At 38.4% G+C, this 17807-nt stretch overlaps 1 pseudogene; it reads right to left on the bottom strand.

Annotated features, from left to right (window-relative positions):
• Window positions 1-255: 255 nt before the first annotated feature.
• Window positions 256-2764, bottom strand: LOC122560461 (annotated as a pseudogene).
• Window positions 2765-17807: the final 15043 nt, after the last annotated feature.

Below are 17807 nucleotides of genomic sequence, written 5' to 3'. Positions count from 1 at the left end.
AACTCCCACTAATCTCTTCCAGTATTAATGGTGTGGCTCATTACCAAAAGCAGGGACCTTGATCCCTGGCCTAGTCCAGATGGCAGTCTTCAGGATTTCCAGCATTTACAAGCCAGCATTATTGTTGTATCCTTGCAGAAGAGTAGATTAAAATGAGAATGATTCCACATGGATGCAAGTTGAATTTAAAGATAGTAACCTTACTCCGTCTTATCCAAGGAGTGGCAGAAAAAATTATCTCAAGCAGGTCTCGAGCTATCGAACATCCAATAGGCCACTCTGTATCTTTCCAGGGTAGGTCCCAGCTCCAAACTGATTATCCCACTCATTCACCCAGGACATTGGGCACAGGGACTTGTAAACCCTCTGGTACTATTTGCATTGTGAGACATCTTTGCCATTTGCCAAGAGCACCTTCTAACAGCAATGATAATCCAGATATTTCTGGAAACAGTTGTAGGACTGGTTACAGCTAGGAAATTGAGTGGCAAAAGGAGCTGTCTTGTAGTTTTTGATGCACTCCTGGATAGTGGTTTTAGCTGGTGAGCATTTGCCCTATGCAAGAGATACGTGGAACTCCTTACAGGTCGCTCACCTCTTGGGGTTATCATCTGTTTATCCAGGTCTCTGTGTAGCCACAAATATCAGGTAGTGAAGCCACCATCCTCCGTGGAGCAAGGTGTGAAATGAGGAGCTGCTGAACTATGAGCTTGCAATGGGTGAATCACAGGTGCCTGTGACCTTGCTCCATCTTTCTAGATGCGCAGATATTGCTATTGCATCACAGGTCAGTGGGGTTCAGCTGTAAATGTGCATGAAATAGTCAAGAGTGCTTGACTATTTGACTATTGCACTTCAGCTAAGGGTGACAGGAATGTTAATCTCATGAGTTTGTTTCTGGGTACATTTCAACTGGTGTTGCCCTTTGAAAGACCCCACATAGCTATAAACTGTGCACGTGATTTCCAGGATGATGGAAGACAACAGCAACTGCCCCTCAGACCATCAGTTTCACTTCTATGTAGACAAATCCCCAAACATAAATGTTCCTTCCTGGTAGTCCTCCCATAGGTGTTGCATCTCATCAAATCCACAACCCCAACATGTTTATCTAAGTCTGTATCTGCTCATATTTCCCCTCATAGTCCCATGCATATGAGTTGAACATGCCAGATCTTGTACTTCACTGTTTCCCTTAGAAGCCAGAGTGCTGCTTACTGTTGATAGTTTAGTGGATGGATACCCCACCCCCAGAATGATTGTGGCCAACCCTCTTGAACAAATTAGCTGAATGATGAGTGACCAAAATCATAATTGATATCTATACTGCTGCTTGATTGTGTTGTTGTGATGCTCTGAATGGGCTGCACTGGATCCACAGGGCTAACTATGACACCATCTCCAGACTGTGCAGCTGGGGACCCCTGACTGATGAGTGCCTCCCTCGACAGCATTTAGCTGATAGTGGGGCTGAGTAGCTAAAAGGTGGTGGGAGGAAAGGGGGTATGGAGGCCAGAGACTTATTAGCCATAAGTGAGAACACACACAATGAGGATAGCCCTTGGCTCTACTGATCTTTCCCCTCTCCCCCTTGACCCCCTGAATTTTTTATTTTTTTTATAATCTTACCTGACCCCCAGTTCCTGAAGTCTTTCTCCTGCCTTGATCAGCAGTGACCACCTTCTTTTGATTGGACCTACTGTGAAATCACTGAGACAACTCCATTGGTAACAAATGATAGCTAAGGACCCGCTTTTCTTTGTATTTTTGGTGCGATATTGGATTTATTGGCAACATCAGCTTTTGTTAGATGTTCTTAACTGCCTCGAATAGAATTGCACATTAGGTCATTTCAGAGTCAATATCGTTGCTCTGGGTATGGAGTCACATGTAAACCAGGTAAGGATGGAAAATGTTTCCTTCCTAAAGAAGGGAAAGAACATTAGTGAACTGTGCTTTTTTTTTTAATAACAATATGACTGAGCAGGTCCAGAAAAGAAATAACTTTAAAGGTGAAGGTTGGTAAAGCATTTACAAGTTTACATTGCTGATCAAACAATGGAATTGTAAGTAATTCTAGGTTTGTAAATGGTAAGGTATAATGTTCATGAAGAGACAGATCTCTTCATGCTGTCGTTATGCTTCCCAAGAGTAATATCTGAATCATATAATAAGAATTCAATTCCTCAAATATTTCTGCCTCAATGTTCCAAACCTGTCAGCAATACTTGTTAAACTAAGATTTGCTCCAGAATGATGACTTTCCAAAGACAACTTGCTATGTAGGTTTTGGATTATCACTAGCAAATCAGAATGTTTGTCTTTGTTTAACCGGAAAGAACTCATGGGTCACAATTGATGAGATTAGCTTCCTTTATAGGTTTTTTTAAAAAAAAAATTATTGAAGTTAAACTCCACCACTTGCCATGGTGGGATCTGCGCCACTGTGAGTGTAACGTTAGTCTGGTCTTCTGGGTTACTAGTTCAGTGACATTACCACTATGCCACTGCTTTTCTCCTTTTCATTCTGACATTGAGTTCCAAATTCCAAAGTCAGCCCAAAATATTCTTATAATTATTAATGAATTTAAGTGTTCTGGAGAGTAGATAGGAAATTGGAGTTGAGACTGGCATGAAGTCAGCAGTGGCTGTGTCAAATGGCAGAGCAGGCTCAAGGGATTGATATGCCTACTCCTTTTCCTAGTTCTTATGTTCTTAATAAAGCTACAAATTCTGAACTACTTACAAATTGATCAATACGCATTGAGTTCAGAACCAACGTATTGAGTGCCAGTTAACAGTGTATGTACTGATTTGTTCCTTAAAGTTCATCTTGGAAATATTTTTTGAAAGGTTTATGAATAATGCTTTCTCTTTAAAGAAAATGTCCTTTTCAAAATTTATTTCTCAAAGTTTTGACATCATGTGTATTTTTCCAACAGCACTCAATTTGTGTACTACCAAGTGACAGTTTGAATTAAATGACTATTTGAAATCTGAAATGTTAAACTCATTGGTAATCAAATTGGCTTGAAATGGTGGCTGAGTCTGTTAACACGAGGGAGTAGAATTTACTTAGACTCATTAACCCAGAGAGTCGTGTCAATTATGGATGTGTGCTGTACATTAATTCAGTCTGGTCAACTGTTAATTATATTTGTTATTTTAATAATTGCAGCATCTCCTGCCAATTCAAAAAAATCAACATTGTGAGTGACATTATTGCTGTGGAATATTGATGACATTTTGAAAATGTTCCACTGGAGTGAAGGAAAGGCTGTAACTGCTCCATATCAGCATTGTTGTTATTTGGTTGTTTTACACTGTGAGGTGACTTCTGTTTTGTATTATAAATTACAGCTATTTAATGATTTGTGAAATAAGTACCTTTTGTTTTAGGTTTTACTAGTCTTATTGGCACCATATGATTGCCTCTGTGTAACAGGTATTTATGTGGTCATCCTGAAGCAAGTGCAATCATTGAATCTCACAGCATAGAAGGTGGAAATGGCTTATTGAACCTGGGTCGGTTCTTTGAAAGAGCTGTCCAATTAATTCAATTCCCTTTCTCTGGCTCCACAGACGTGCAAATATTTCCTTTCTAAGTATATATCCATAGTTCCAAGGAAAAGTACTATCAATTTGCTTTGTAACAGCTCTCGATGAAGATAAAATGGCCAATATAGTTACCACTGAAACTTTAATCTCTTTGCTACTTTACTATGAAGTGAAAATTTCTATTTAATAAGGATACACATTTGTTTAATCATTAAAAATAATTAAACCCATGTACTCTTTCTGGTCAAATAAAGACAAGCATCATGATTTGCAAATGATAATCTAATTCCTACATAGAAATAGTCATTGGAAAGTTATCATTCTGGGAGTAAATCCTAATCTAACAACTAATACAGACAGGTTGGATTTGTTACAAGGTTTGTAAATAATTCGAAAAATGCAAGTAGAAAGGCATAATGATTTTGAAGAGACTGAACTCTACATGCTGCTAATTTCAGTCAAGATTGGAGAAGTGCAGCATTCGAGGAGCAGGAAAATTGACGTTTCGGACAAAAGTCCTTCATCGGGAATGATTTTTTCATGAAAGGCTTTTGCCCAAAGCATCGATTTTTCTGCTGCTCGGATGCTGTCTGACCTGCTGTGCTTTTCCAGCACTATTCTAATCTTGACTCTAACCTCCAGCATCTGCAGTACCCACTTTCACCTGTGCTATTAATTTGCCTCCCAGATGTGGGCGTGGGGTGATTTGGCCCATCTACCTATAATCTATGGCTCCTGATATTCACCAATCAACAATGGATTCATAATCATCTTAGACTTTTTTTTAAAATTCCAGATTTTGTTATTGAATTCAAATTCCTCCATCTGCTATGACGGGATTCAAAACTGGGTCCAAGAACATTACCCAGGTCACTGGATTAACAGTCTAGCGATAATATCACTAGGCCATCGCCACCTCCTTGTGCTCTCTTTCCACATATTTCCGAAAAATGTTATGCATAGAACTGGACATAATACTCTAGCTGAGGTCAAATCAGTGTCATAGGTTCGACCAAAACTAAATTCATATTTGAAGGGCTAGATATCATGACATGTAAACAGATTGTTTCTGCCCTTCAAGAGTTTTTACATCTTGTCCATAAGTTTGTGACTGTTATGCTGCAAGTTAAGGCTTTTGGAACATCAAAAATGGGATCTGTTCAAGCTCAGCTTGAATTTCAAATGATCCTGGTGTGTTTGAATTACCTGTCTGATTCCTGCCCCTCCCCTTCCTTCTGTTGCCAAAGTCTGATGATGGGGACTTTTGCACCTGGGTAACTCCTTCTATTCTCCAGAGTCATGTAGTGAATGGCAGGGTCATGTAGACTTCACAAAAAAAAACCCTTTGATTTGAGGATGAGCATCATGGAAATTCAATTTGTTGTCAACCTACAAAAAGAAAAATGAATGTCAGTGGCCATTGATGACAGGTAGATGTCCAAAGCACCCCTTTCCCCCTCATTACTGATGGGAGGCAAATTAACAGCATGTAGAGTTTAGTCTCTTCAAGAACATTATGCCTTTCTATTTGCATATTTAGAATTACTTACAGTTACATTGTTGGATGCATACTCCAGAATGAATCTGGGTCAATGTCCTGTAATCAGTGCACTATTAGAATTAATCTTGCATTGAATTATGCATATTAAAACTAATTTACATTATCAGATTGCATTAATTAGAAAATAGACTTTAATGCAGAAAGTGCAAGCAAATTTTCATGAAACTCAAAGGGAATTAAGGATAATACATGAATAAAGCCTGCTAATTAGATACCTTTCATGTCCCTGAATTTGAGTTTACTTTAACTCAACTTTTGCAAGCTGTGCTGAGTTTTGCAGCAGAATAATTCTGAAGTTAAAACTTTGCCGAGAGGTACTTGGGGTTCTGTACTACCAACTTGATTAAAATATTCAATTTAAGATTCAATCTTAGGATCAAATTTTCTAAATTATCCTGTGTTTTTCTTTCCTTGAATATTAAACAGTCGTGAATATTCTGAATACCCTGCAATTAATGTAGCTTTTATGTGTCAGTATTGTGAAGGCATGATATCATCATGCAAACTCTATATGTCACTTTAAGTCTTAATGAACTCAAAGCAGATTTGCAAGTGTCCTTCTGGCTGAATTTTGGATTAATTTGTTCTGACTTCAGTAATGACCCTTTAAACACCTCACACCCAAATGTTGCCATCATTTCCACATGTAGCACTAATTGTGTGGCTGTTAGCAATTTTGGGAAGGTCATTGAAGAGTCTATTGTAAGCACAAATTTAATGAGGACGGTGTTTTTGTTAGACTGCCTTCAGAAATCATTATTTTTGTGAGGAACTAGCACTGTTTTATGCTGTGAAAGCATTTTTTTGGATTATTGTATCCCTTTGGCTAATATTTCTATATTGATTAGGAGGTTACGCTTTTTGTCTTTTGGTAGTTGCAGAAGCATACCAGCACAGTAACTTTACATTTATTACCTGACAGCAGTCTTTAAAACCTGTGAATTTTCATCTCTATGGCTCTGCTCGAAAGAGATGTTGAATCATAGTCACCTAGACCTACTGAGAACCATCTCACAGAAACTGAGATCTGTATTAAGAGTCACAGTTTAGATCCCCATCACACTTCGTGCCAAAATTCAAAATGAATAAATGAATTTGACAATCTGGTACCATCACATTCAGTGGTTAGCACTGCAGTCTCACAGCACCAAGGTCCCAGGTTCGATTCCAGCCTTGGGCGACTGTCTGTGTGGAGGTTGCACGTTCTCCTTGTGTCTGCGTGGGTTTCCTCCGGGTGCTCCAGTTTCCTCCCACAGTCCAAAGATGTGCAGGTTAGGTGAATTGGCCATGCTAAATTGTCCGTGGTGTTAGGTGCATTAGTCAGAGGGAAATGGGTCTGGGTGGATTACTCTTCGGAGGGTCGGTGTGGACTGGTTGGGCCGAAGGGCCTGTAGGGAGTCTTAAAAAAAGTCTTAAAAAAAAGTATTTGACCCTTCTGATCCCCTACTGTTAGACTTGCAGACCTGTCAGTACATCTGAAGAAGATTTTGGGGACTGTTTAGAGAGAACAACTAAAGTGGCTGCCTAGAATTTCAGGGCAACATCTTTTGGATTCTGCAAGATCTACCTGGGGCAGCACTAACCCACTTCCTACTTTCAGGATACAGGCAAAGAACTGCAATTCAGACTGGCAGAAGATGAAATGTGGGGTGGCACGGTGGCTCAGTGGTTAGCACTGCTGCCTCACAGAGCCAAGGACCTGGGTTCAGTTCCAGCCTCAGGCAACTCTCTGTGGAGTTTGCATGTTCTCCCCATGTCTGCGTGGGTTTCCTCCCACAATCCAACGATTGCACCCAGTCTGTTGGGCTGAAGGGCCTGTTTCCACACTGCAGGGATTCTATAAAAATTCTATCCTGATGCCATCAGGTCTTCCACCCTTCCAATTAATGGAAAGCTACTCAGGTGCAGTACTGTCATAGTGATAGTGTCCATTTTTATTATGCCCTTCCTGCCTTCGGCTGACTGCTCCTGTTACTTTTCCAGCCACCTGGTGTGGGTCCTGGTCGTGTAGGTACTGGGTGCAGACCAGGTTGCCTATGAACCTTCAGTGATAATGCAGAGGTTAATGAAAATGAAAGTTGTGTAGAATTTTGAAGGGCTGCTGGCGATCTATTGGTCATTTTGCTCTGCCGTCATAGACTATTTTCACTATGCGCATTTAACCGTCATAACTTTATACCACTAATAAGCTGCTGCACACTGTAGAAGTGACCTAACAGACTGAATGGCCTCCTGTACTGTGGCTACTTTTTGAATACAATTCTTAATTCTTTATAGAATAATTTATTGGATAACAATAATCTTTGTGTGACTTGGTGGTGTAATACGTTACAGCACTTACTGATCAACTTGAAAGTATTCTATTTCCAATCACTTTTATGTATGTACAGATCAAATTGTTAACGAAAAGGAATGACTATCAACCATGCTCATAGGCAGACACAGTTTATTTTAATTACTATTATAACGTGTGAAGAAATAGCTGGGAATTTTTTATCGTGTAAGTATGAGGTGACTAATGTATTTTAAGCAATTATTAAAGGACAATTATGTGGGCACATTTACAAAATAATTATCCATGTTCATTTTTGTTTTGGATTACACATTTAGTGCTGATGGTCTCATTTTGGACTGACTTAGCTTAGTAATTGAATCCAACAGTACAAAAGCTGAATTAGAGTTATTGGAGATGTGGTTGCAAATATAAGGTTTTTCAGTGTTAAGATAAAGGTAAATTCACTGGGTCTGTCTCAAGGCCAAGAAGAATGCTGTTTGGATTTAGGACTGCAACATGTTTGCCATTTCTCTATCCAGAATTCCCCAAGTGTGGTATCATGCTGAGAGTTAGGATCAGTGAATTTTATCCTTTAATTCTAGCTTTGTTATTTAATGCCTCCATGCTGTCAGGCTCAGAATCTCCTCTGATATGTTTCTCCTCAAGTGATCAGAAATTGTTATTGAAGAAAGAATATAAAAGCTAATCCTAATTTCTAAAGTTTCTCATCTTGACAGAAATACTGATGGTGGAACCTATATGTAGGTTTAAAATATCCCAGTATTCTCAGAACAAACCATTGATATTCCATATATTTTTAATTGTACAGTACCATGAATTTTACATTCAGCTTAGACAGGTAAGCAAATCATACAGGATGAAGCAATGATTTTGGAAATAAATTTTTTTTGTTTTTAAGAGAAATATATTCTAATCGACAAGCACCTAAATTGAGGCCATTTTTAAAAAATTCACGTGGTGATAGACCAAAATAATAAAAATTGAGAAAAGCAGTTGCCTGCGTCATGTTGCCTGCGTCATTGAAAAATGCAACTAAATTCCCAGGCTTTCAGCTCAAAGATATACCTAACTGAGGCAAACATTTCTGAGGCATTTCCAGTTTAATTATCCATGTGTATAGTTCTTTCCTTTTTAAAAATTCTGACAGATGTAATGCTTCAAATTGCTTTACACTCAGCTCATTAAGAAGAAAAATGGAAAGCAAAACTATTTTAAGAAATTATATGAAGCATTTTATCATTTTGACTACTTTTACTAATTTCAACTTTAGGGAAACAATAATCAATTTAAGAGTTGAATATTATCCTGCTTACTTATTTCTAATTTTTAATTATCAGCTCATTGAGCCACGCTAGGAATGCACTTTCCATGGCTAACAAGTCCTGGCTTTGGACTAGAACACTGAGCTTCTGGTTCAGAACAAAGCACTCTACCATTATGCCATATTACTTTTTTTTTATTGATATTCTGAATTGGTTGCTTTTCATGTGTGTGTTTGATTAATTGAATATTAGATTGAACATTAATAGCTAAATTCTCATTTCAGCCTGTCACTAATTTTTACACTAATTTTAGAAGATGCAACCTCCTAAAGAGTGACATTGATGATAAAATATGATGTGATATAAACATTTAAGACCAATACTTGTTGAACAACTAATCTATCCTTTGAGAGGATCTGAGGAAGAGTAACATAACCTGAAACATTAACTCTGATTTCTCTCCACAGATGCTGCCAGACTTGCTGAGCTTTTCCAACAAATTCTGTTTTTATTGGTGTAGACTATCCTTTAACCTTATGTTCTTAAAGGAATACAAGCCTACTCTATGCAACATGTTTCTATAACCTAACCCTTTAAAACTTTTATTCAGTTTGTTACTATACATTTTGTGTAACACAAGTATCCATAATCATATTATGATTCAAATGCACCCATATCTGAATAATACATGAGCAGTCAATTGTGACTATCAGAATAATGTAAGCAATAAAGACTAATCACTTGAACTAAGTTTATAGGATTCAATTTATTTACAACCTTTCACGTGGAGCAGAACAGAAAATCCATAGAGTACAGTTAAAAATATAATTGACCCCCTCAATTTTATATTAACCTTATTAGAAGCTAGCATTTGAGAGAAGTTTATATAAAACTCAAAATATTAAATTGAAAGTTAAATTCCAAGCAGCAAGGTAAATAGAAACCTATCAATCTCAGTCTATCGAGAACAGCACGGTGGGCGGCACGGTGGCACAGCGGTGGCACAGTGGTTAGCACTGCTGCCTCACAGCGCCAGAGACCCGGGTTCAATTCCCGACTCAGGCGACTGACTGTGTGGAGTTTGCACATTCTCCCCGTGTCTGCGTGGGTTTCCTCCGGGTGCTCCGGTTTCCTCCCACAGTCCAAAGATGTGCAGGTCAGGTGAATTGGCCATGCTAAATTGCCATAGTGTTAGGTAAGGGGTAAATGTAGGGGTATGGGTGGGTTACGCTTCGGCGGGTTGGTGTGGACTTGTTGGGCCGAAGGGCCTGTTTCCACACTGTAAAGTAATCTAAACAGATGTTTTCTGGTGTGACTGCAGAAGGTTTTCCCATTTGATTGCTGTAGAAAGCACATTTAACAGCACAACTTTGGAAGCCTGAAGTCTTCATGCGGACTGCTGTAAGGACTGGTATCCAAAGAATATTTGTTCATCATATCTGTCAAATTGAATGCTTAAAAGGTCATGAGCATTTGGTTTGGATTAGGTTTTGCAAAACATTAAATGTTAAATCTCCTGAAGTGAACTTCGGACTTATTCTCAAGATGGGTAATTGGCAATTGTAATTAAGGAGTTTGTACTTTTAGAAAAAATAGTCAGTGGCTAATCTGTTTTTATTTTGTTCATTTTGTCTTTTTCTCTGCAGGATTGCCACATTTTCATTGCTCAGGGAATGGCAAGTAATGTGTTCAAAGGCTTCTGTCCATGTTGCCCTTGAGCACCCCTACTTACGGCAAAATGCCTAGCCTCTGTTTTTGGATTTCCCTGCTGGCTTGGATAGAATCGAAGTCTCACAGCTGGACAAATACAGGTATGAATCAATGTCCAATAATTTTAATGAGCAGTGGATTATACTGCTCTTATATAGTACTACTGTAGAAATTGGGGGATATATTGTGCTTAAACAAAGCATCTCTCCATTGGTATTTGTTAAAATAAGTGTTCATGTTCTTTCTTGTTACATTTTGCAGTGAATAAGTATTTTTAATTTTTCAAAAACTGAGTCAAGGAATTAATTGACCAGGAGTAGTTTGGAAAAATAAAATAGTAAAGGTTGGAATAAAAATCATTAACTGAAAACATGGTGTGCTGTAATTATTTTTTTACTTCATAACAGACAAGCATTAAATTATGCAATTACAATCTGTACAGTTAGCACCAATAATAGTGTGAGATCAATGGCAACATTTTTCTTGATCTGCACACTGCTACCATTCTAAATATGAAAGACCAGTCATTAAATGATCAACAAAAAATATCAGAAGTCATTTGCCTAATAATCTACATAGTTACAATTCAGTGAAACATGCCCATAAGGTCCAAAGTTTTAAACGGCAAGTTAAAATGGTATAAGGATTTAATTTGTTCAACAGAGCTAATGTTTGTCTGAACATTTTTTGCACAAAAAGGTTAACCAGGCTATACACTGTAAACAAACACAAACAGAAATCAATGGAGAAACTCAGCAGGTGTGGCAGCATCTATGAAGAGAAAACAGCATTAATGTTTCACATCCAGTAACCCTTCTTTAAGTTCCACAGTTCTTTGTTTTATTATACACTTTAAGCTCCTTTATTCCCAAGTAGTTAACAATATAAGTTTATAATATAGAAAAAGGCTGTTCAGCCTTTCTTTGATAGAACAGTCTAATATCAAAAGCTAAATATTATGGATACTGGAAATCTGAAAGTAAACAGAAAATTCTAGAGAAGCTCAGTTGGTCTGGTGACATCTGTGAAAAGAGAAAAATTGAATTAACATTTTGAGTTCATTAGTTGTCTTTCGATCTAAACACCTGCTAAGTAATATCAGCACCTTCTGTAAAGTCTATTATTAGTCCCATTGTTCTGCTCTTCACCGCAGCCTTGAATCTTGCTTTGCTTCAAATATGTATCCATATATCATTTAAAATATACAATGATCTCTGCCTCATCTATTCCCTATGGAAAAGCAATTGCTGATCCAGTAGCTCTGCATTAAAAAAACAGTCCTAAGCTTGTTCCTCAGATTTAGTGACAATTTCAAATTGATGATCTCTTGTTATCCACTGTCCAACCACAAAATATCATCTTTCTCTATTCCCATTATCAAAGCCCTTCCTAATTAAAATGCCTTCAGTTAAATTTTCTTTTTTCCAATGTAAGTAGTCCCTGTATCCCTGGTATGAATGAGCACTGAAACAGTGCAATAAAAATCTCTTATTTATTAATGAAATAAAATGCTTTCAGAAAACAGTTGCTATAATTCAAATACTATAAGTTCAGAAGCTAATACATTTTATGATATCATTTATCAAATAGTTACAAGCTCTCACAGGAAGTAACATCTTGTATAAAGAAACCAACACACACACAAGACGCAAAAGAGAGAGAAATCCACACTACTGAACGACGTTAGGGATATATTTTGACTGACTTCTCAGAAATTGAATGACTATTTGACATAATCAGTTATGGGGCATGAGTGGAGATGTGAGTATGATTAATAATATGAGAATGTGGTCCCGCTGCAAAATGTAACACTTATAAACCACCAAGTAGATAAACATAGTAGTGATTGCTAACTGTTATAGCCATGCCATTCAAAGCGAGGTCCTTTTCATTCATTTTGTTTTTATTGATCAAGTTAATATATTTTATTCATTAATGAGATGTGAGCATTTCTGCAAGATAATCATTTAATGCCCATACTGACAAAGGATCTTGGTGAGTTTCTCCAGTGCATCCTAAAATGGTAAATGTCACTACCACAATCCAATCTGTCGCGTGTGGACCATCATTGTAAATCTTAGAAGCATTGATGAAGGTGCATAAATGACATGGAGACCAAAACTGTGCACTTTGCTGTCGTGCAGCCTGATCAGAATTCTGTCATAATTCCATTATTTTTGAAATCTTTACCCTGAGGGATAAATCTCAGTGCCTCTTTTAGTATTTTTAATTGCCTTACAGACCTTTGATGCTGCTTTGAAGAATTTGTTCACTTATATCCCTTTGCTCTTTTGTATTATTCAATTTATTTAGAATAAATTTCTTGACCAGATAGTGTGGAAGTCGCTACCAGAGGGAGTGGTTCAAGTGAATAGTGCAGAAGTATTTAACAGGAAGTGAGCAAGTATTTGAGGGAGAAGGAAATAGAAAGCTATTACATTGATTTAGATCAGAAAAGATGGGAGGGGGCTCAAGTGTGGCACAAACACTGACATGGACTGGTTGGACTGAATAATGTGTTTCTGTTAGTATGTTTTAAGGTATCTGTAGTGCTTTTTATTTTTCCTAATAAGGTACATCACCTCACATTTATCTATGTAAAGACCCATTTACCATTCATCTGCCCAATGTGCATGTTTACTAATTTATACTTGTATCATGTTATACTTTTTCTCACTGTTAACTACCCTCGCACTTTGTCATCCAGAAATTATGATACTGAGTACTTCTTTCTCAGCCTAAGTATTTAAGGTGCATTATGCGTAGCAGTAGTTTCGTACAATCCAAGTAAATTTCTCCCTACACTTTACAGTTTTATTTTCATTTAGCCAGTTTGTTCTCTATCTATTTTTTTCCCCCGGACTCCGCAGACTAAAATCTTTATCATGAGTCAACCATGCAGTACTTTAGTGAAGGTTCTTTGAACATCTGACTATATGACCTCTCCTACATTACCTTGTTTACTGTGCGACCGTAGGACGTAGTTTGTTTAGTCTGTATGTTTGGATGGTTGCTGGAGAACAGATCTTGATAGATATTGTAGGTTGTTTGTCCTGTCCACCAAGTTTACTATTTGTTGTAAATAGCCCTTGCTCTCTTGATTAAGAGTTGTAACATTAAATCCAGGCCTTTCAGCAGTGAAAAACAGCTACCGCAGGTACACAGCTGACTTTGCACATGAGTATGAAGAGGCATTATCAATTGTAGTATTTTGCTGATTTTTAATCTTTGTTTTAGTAGACCAGGTGTTCGCTTTCTGAACTTTCTTTCAGTTGAATACTTTAGTGACTTATGTGAGTGGTTACATGCTTCCCTATATGTGGTGTCTTTAATGCAGTGCCTTGTTTAATTATCTCACCTAGTCAATCATTACCAATTTCTTCGAATTTGAAGCTGGGCTATTGTGGAAGTAAGTTCTGTAAATGTGCTTCCAGATGATTGGAAAAACCTGGGGCCCCAAAGGAAGATTATGTGACATAGAGTTATTGGACTTTGACAGTTTTAAAACACTTTCTATTCTCTCGTGAAAAAAAAACTACAGAATATTTCATTAGGTTTGCGCAATATATTTCCTTTGAGGTTGTTTGGAATATATGTGTTTTAGATTTCCTTGGTATTTCTTCTACTTGTTTGCATGAAAATTCTCTTTGGTTCTGAGTTCAAGATATCAGAACTTTTCAGTTCCACAAGCAACTGTAAGTATTTTGAATTTCTGTCTTAGCAGGTTTTTTTTAAGAACCTCTTTTAGAGCTTTCTGTTTTTGTTGTTCCTATTAATTCTCATATCACTTTCCTGAATTATTTCATACGGAAATTAATTTTTATATCAATTTACATTCCATGCTGCACTTCAATTTCTTTGGTGGATCTTTTATTGGCAGAACAATTAATGTCGAGGTGTTAGATGCATCTATTTATAGCATGCTGCCATGAAAACTTGATCTAATGTTGAAGCCTATTAGTGTAACTGACATGCTGGAGGCAACCTTGTGCTAATGTGCCCATCATTGTCAGATCTTCTGGAAGAATGACATTCAAAAATGTGGCTGGAAATAGTGTCTTTCTATAAATGTGGTTTGCTTGACTTACTGGTTCAAATAACTTGCCTAATTCATGCAACTCAGTTGTGAACATGCAGTTTAAGGAATTTTGTCTTGAGTGCAGATTAGTTATATAATGAGTCGATAACTTAGGGAAACAGTTTACATGCATGACCCTTCGATAGCACTGTAACTCATTCAGATTCTGGGTGACCAGATATACATTCTTCAAACAAAAGCAGTAGTTGAGAGTTTAGCTTTCCACATTCAATAATCTAGTGTTGAGAAGCCTGACTTTAACAAATATTTATATTCTGAAAGTACTTGATTTTTTTCTTAATAGCTTTGCTGTGATCAATGAAGTATCCAAGCTTGTTTTACTACATTAAAGGTGTTACATAAAAGAATTGATTTGGGATGGTTCAGGCACCAGCTTTGCTTTGAAAAATTTCTGTAGCTTCTTATTTTCATCATTGTGGCTTATGCATGCACAATTCAAGATTTTAGCATAGAATAGAAATTCATTTTCAAGTGTACTTTTACATGAAAAACACAGTGAAAAGTTTTATAAGTCTCCCCACCATGGTCCCTCCATTCAAATTTATTTATAGTCCTTTTTTCCGGTTGTCATCTCTTTATTGAAAAGGGATTTTATTTACATAGAGCTTCTGAAAGTTTAGTAATTGTTGTACTGGACAGAATGTTAGCCTATTTGCACATTGCAAGCTCTCAAATGACAATGTGATAACGACCAGTTAATGTCTATATTAAGATGTTTTCAGCGACTAGGAGAAAGTGAGGACTGCAGATGCTGGAGAGTCAGAGTCGAAAAGCGTGGCACTGGAAAAACATAGCAGGTCAGACAGCCACCCGACGACTGAAGGAAGAATACCTCATCTTCTGCCTTTGGACCCTCCAACATTGACTTCACTCATTTCCAAATCTCCCCTCTCCCAACCTCATCCTAGATCCAAAACTCCAACTCAGCACCGCCCTCTTGAACTGTCCGACCTGTCCATCTTCCTTCTCACCTATCCGCTCCACCCTCCCCACCGACCTATCACCATCACCCATCAACTGCATTTATTTATCGCCTTCCCAGCTACCTTCCCCACAGCCCCACACCCTTATTTATATCTCAGCCCACCCACCCACCCCTCCACATTCCTATGCCTAGAACGTTGATTCTCCTGCTCCTCGGATGCTGCCTGACCTGCTGTGCTTTTCCAGCACTGCAACTTTCCGATTTTGTGATGTTTGTTGAAAGATCAGTATGAACCAGAACTCTAGGGAGAGCTCCCTTGCTCCTTCTCTTAATAGTGTAATAGGATCTTAATAGTGTTTGGCCAATCTAAGAGGATGGAGAGACCCTTGAATTAAGGTTTCATCCAAAGACAGCACTTGCAATAGTACAGTACTCCCTTAGGATTGCACTGGAGTGTTTGCCTTGATTGGGACTGAAACCGATAACCTTCTACTTGAGAGGCAACCATACTACTGGATGAGCCACGACAGGCACTACAAGCTACTGAATTTAACACTATGTTTTGAATGGATTTCCATTCTAAAGGTTTATACAGTTCCCACAAACAGTTCATGGAAAATCTAGTAGCGAGTACAATCAGTGACGAGACAATACACCATTGTCATGATGTCGTTGTTTTTATTTGCTCATTGGAAATGGGTTGGCTGGCTAATGTTAATTGCTCATCCCTAGTTGCCCTTGAGAAGATGGTGGTGAGCTGCCTTCTTAAACTGCTGTAATCCACATGCTATTGGTTGACCCATAATATCCTGACGGAAGGATTTCCAAGATTTTGACTCACCGACAGTGAAGGAGCAGCAATATATTTCCAAGTCAGGATGGTAAGTGGCTTGGAGGGGAACTTGCAGGGGGTGGTGTTCACATGTATCTGCTGCCCTTGTCCTTCTAGATGGAAGTGGTTGTGAGTTTGGAATGAGTTTTCTAAGCATCTTTGGTGAATTTCTGCATGTGTCTTGTCGATAGTATACACTGCTGCTACTGCATGTTGGTAGTGGAGGCTGTGGATGTAGTCCCAATCAAGCGGGCTGCTGAATGGTGTCAAGCTTCTTGAGTGACATTGGAGCTGCACATATCCAGGCAAGTGGGAAGTATTCTATCACACTCCTAACTTGTTCCTTGTGGATGGTGGACAGGATCTGGGGAGTCAAGAGGTGAGTTACTTGCCACAGTATTCCTAGCCTCTGACTTGCTCTATTTATATGGTGAGATCAATTACGTTTCTGGTCAGTGGTGAACCTCAAGATGTTGTTAGTGGGGAAGTCTGTGTTGTTAACATCATGGAATGTCAAGGAGTTGTTGCTGGATTGTTACTTATTGGAAATAGTCATTACCTGTCATTTGTGTGGCATGAATGTTACTTGCCACTTTTCAGACCAAGCCTGAATATTGTCCAGATCTTGTAGTAGTTTAACATAGACTGCTTCAATATCTGAGGAGTCACGAATGGTGCTAAAAATTGTGCACTTATTGGTGATCATTCCCAATTCTGACCTAATGATGGAGGGAAGGTTATTGATAAAACAGCTGAAGATGGTTTGGCCAAGGACACCTGAGGAACACCTACAGAGTTGACCTGGAGGTGAGATGATTCATGTACAGTAATCATGACCTTTTTTTGTGTGCCAGGTCTGACTCCGACCAGCGGAGAGTTTGCTGTAATGATGTCAGGACCTGAGTAGCCCTGGTGGAACCCAAACATCGCTGAGCAGGTGCTGCTTGAGAGCACTATTGGTGACACCTTCTATCACTTCACTGATGATCGAGAATAGACTGATGGAACAGTAATTGGCTGCATTGGATTTGTCCTGCCTTTTGTGTACAGGATATAGCTGGGCAATTTTACATATTGTTGGGTAGATGCCAGTGTTATAACTGTACTGAAATAGTTCTGGTACAGAAGTCTTCAGTATTATTGCTGGCGACAGAGATAATTAAGGGAATAGGACAGCAGCTGGATGGGTGAGAGAGAGAATAGCAGGTCAAGAATGACAGGGTAGGGTGGTATCTGGGTGGGTGAGGGTTACAGTGGATCACGTGTCAGTAGGGGGTATGATGGGGAGGTAGGTGGTCATATGAGTGACTGGTGAGCGATGAAATGAGTGAATGACAGGTGGGGAAGTTTAGTGTAAGTGATGTGTGTTCAGTTTTATAGTGAGCAAGGAGTTAGCTCAGGTTTTAATTAGAGTCATAGAGATGTACAGCATGGAAACATGGAAACCCGTCCATGCCGACCAGATATCCCAACCCAATCTAGTCCCACCTGCTAGCACCCGGCCCATATCCCTCCAAACCCTTCCTATTCATATACCCATCCAAATGCCTCTTAAATGTTGCTA

This window comes from Chiloscyllium plagiosum, chromosome 21 (assembly GCF_004010195.1).
Source record: "Chiloscyllium plagiosum isolate BGI_BamShark_2017 chromosome 21, ASM401019v2, whole genome shotgun sequence".
NCBI classification, from domain to species: Eukaryota; Metazoa; Chordata; class Chondrichthyes; order Orectolobiformes; family Hemiscylliidae; genus Chiloscyllium; species Chiloscyllium plagiosum.
This window is presented reverse-complemented; position numbering and strand designations above follow the sequence as displayed.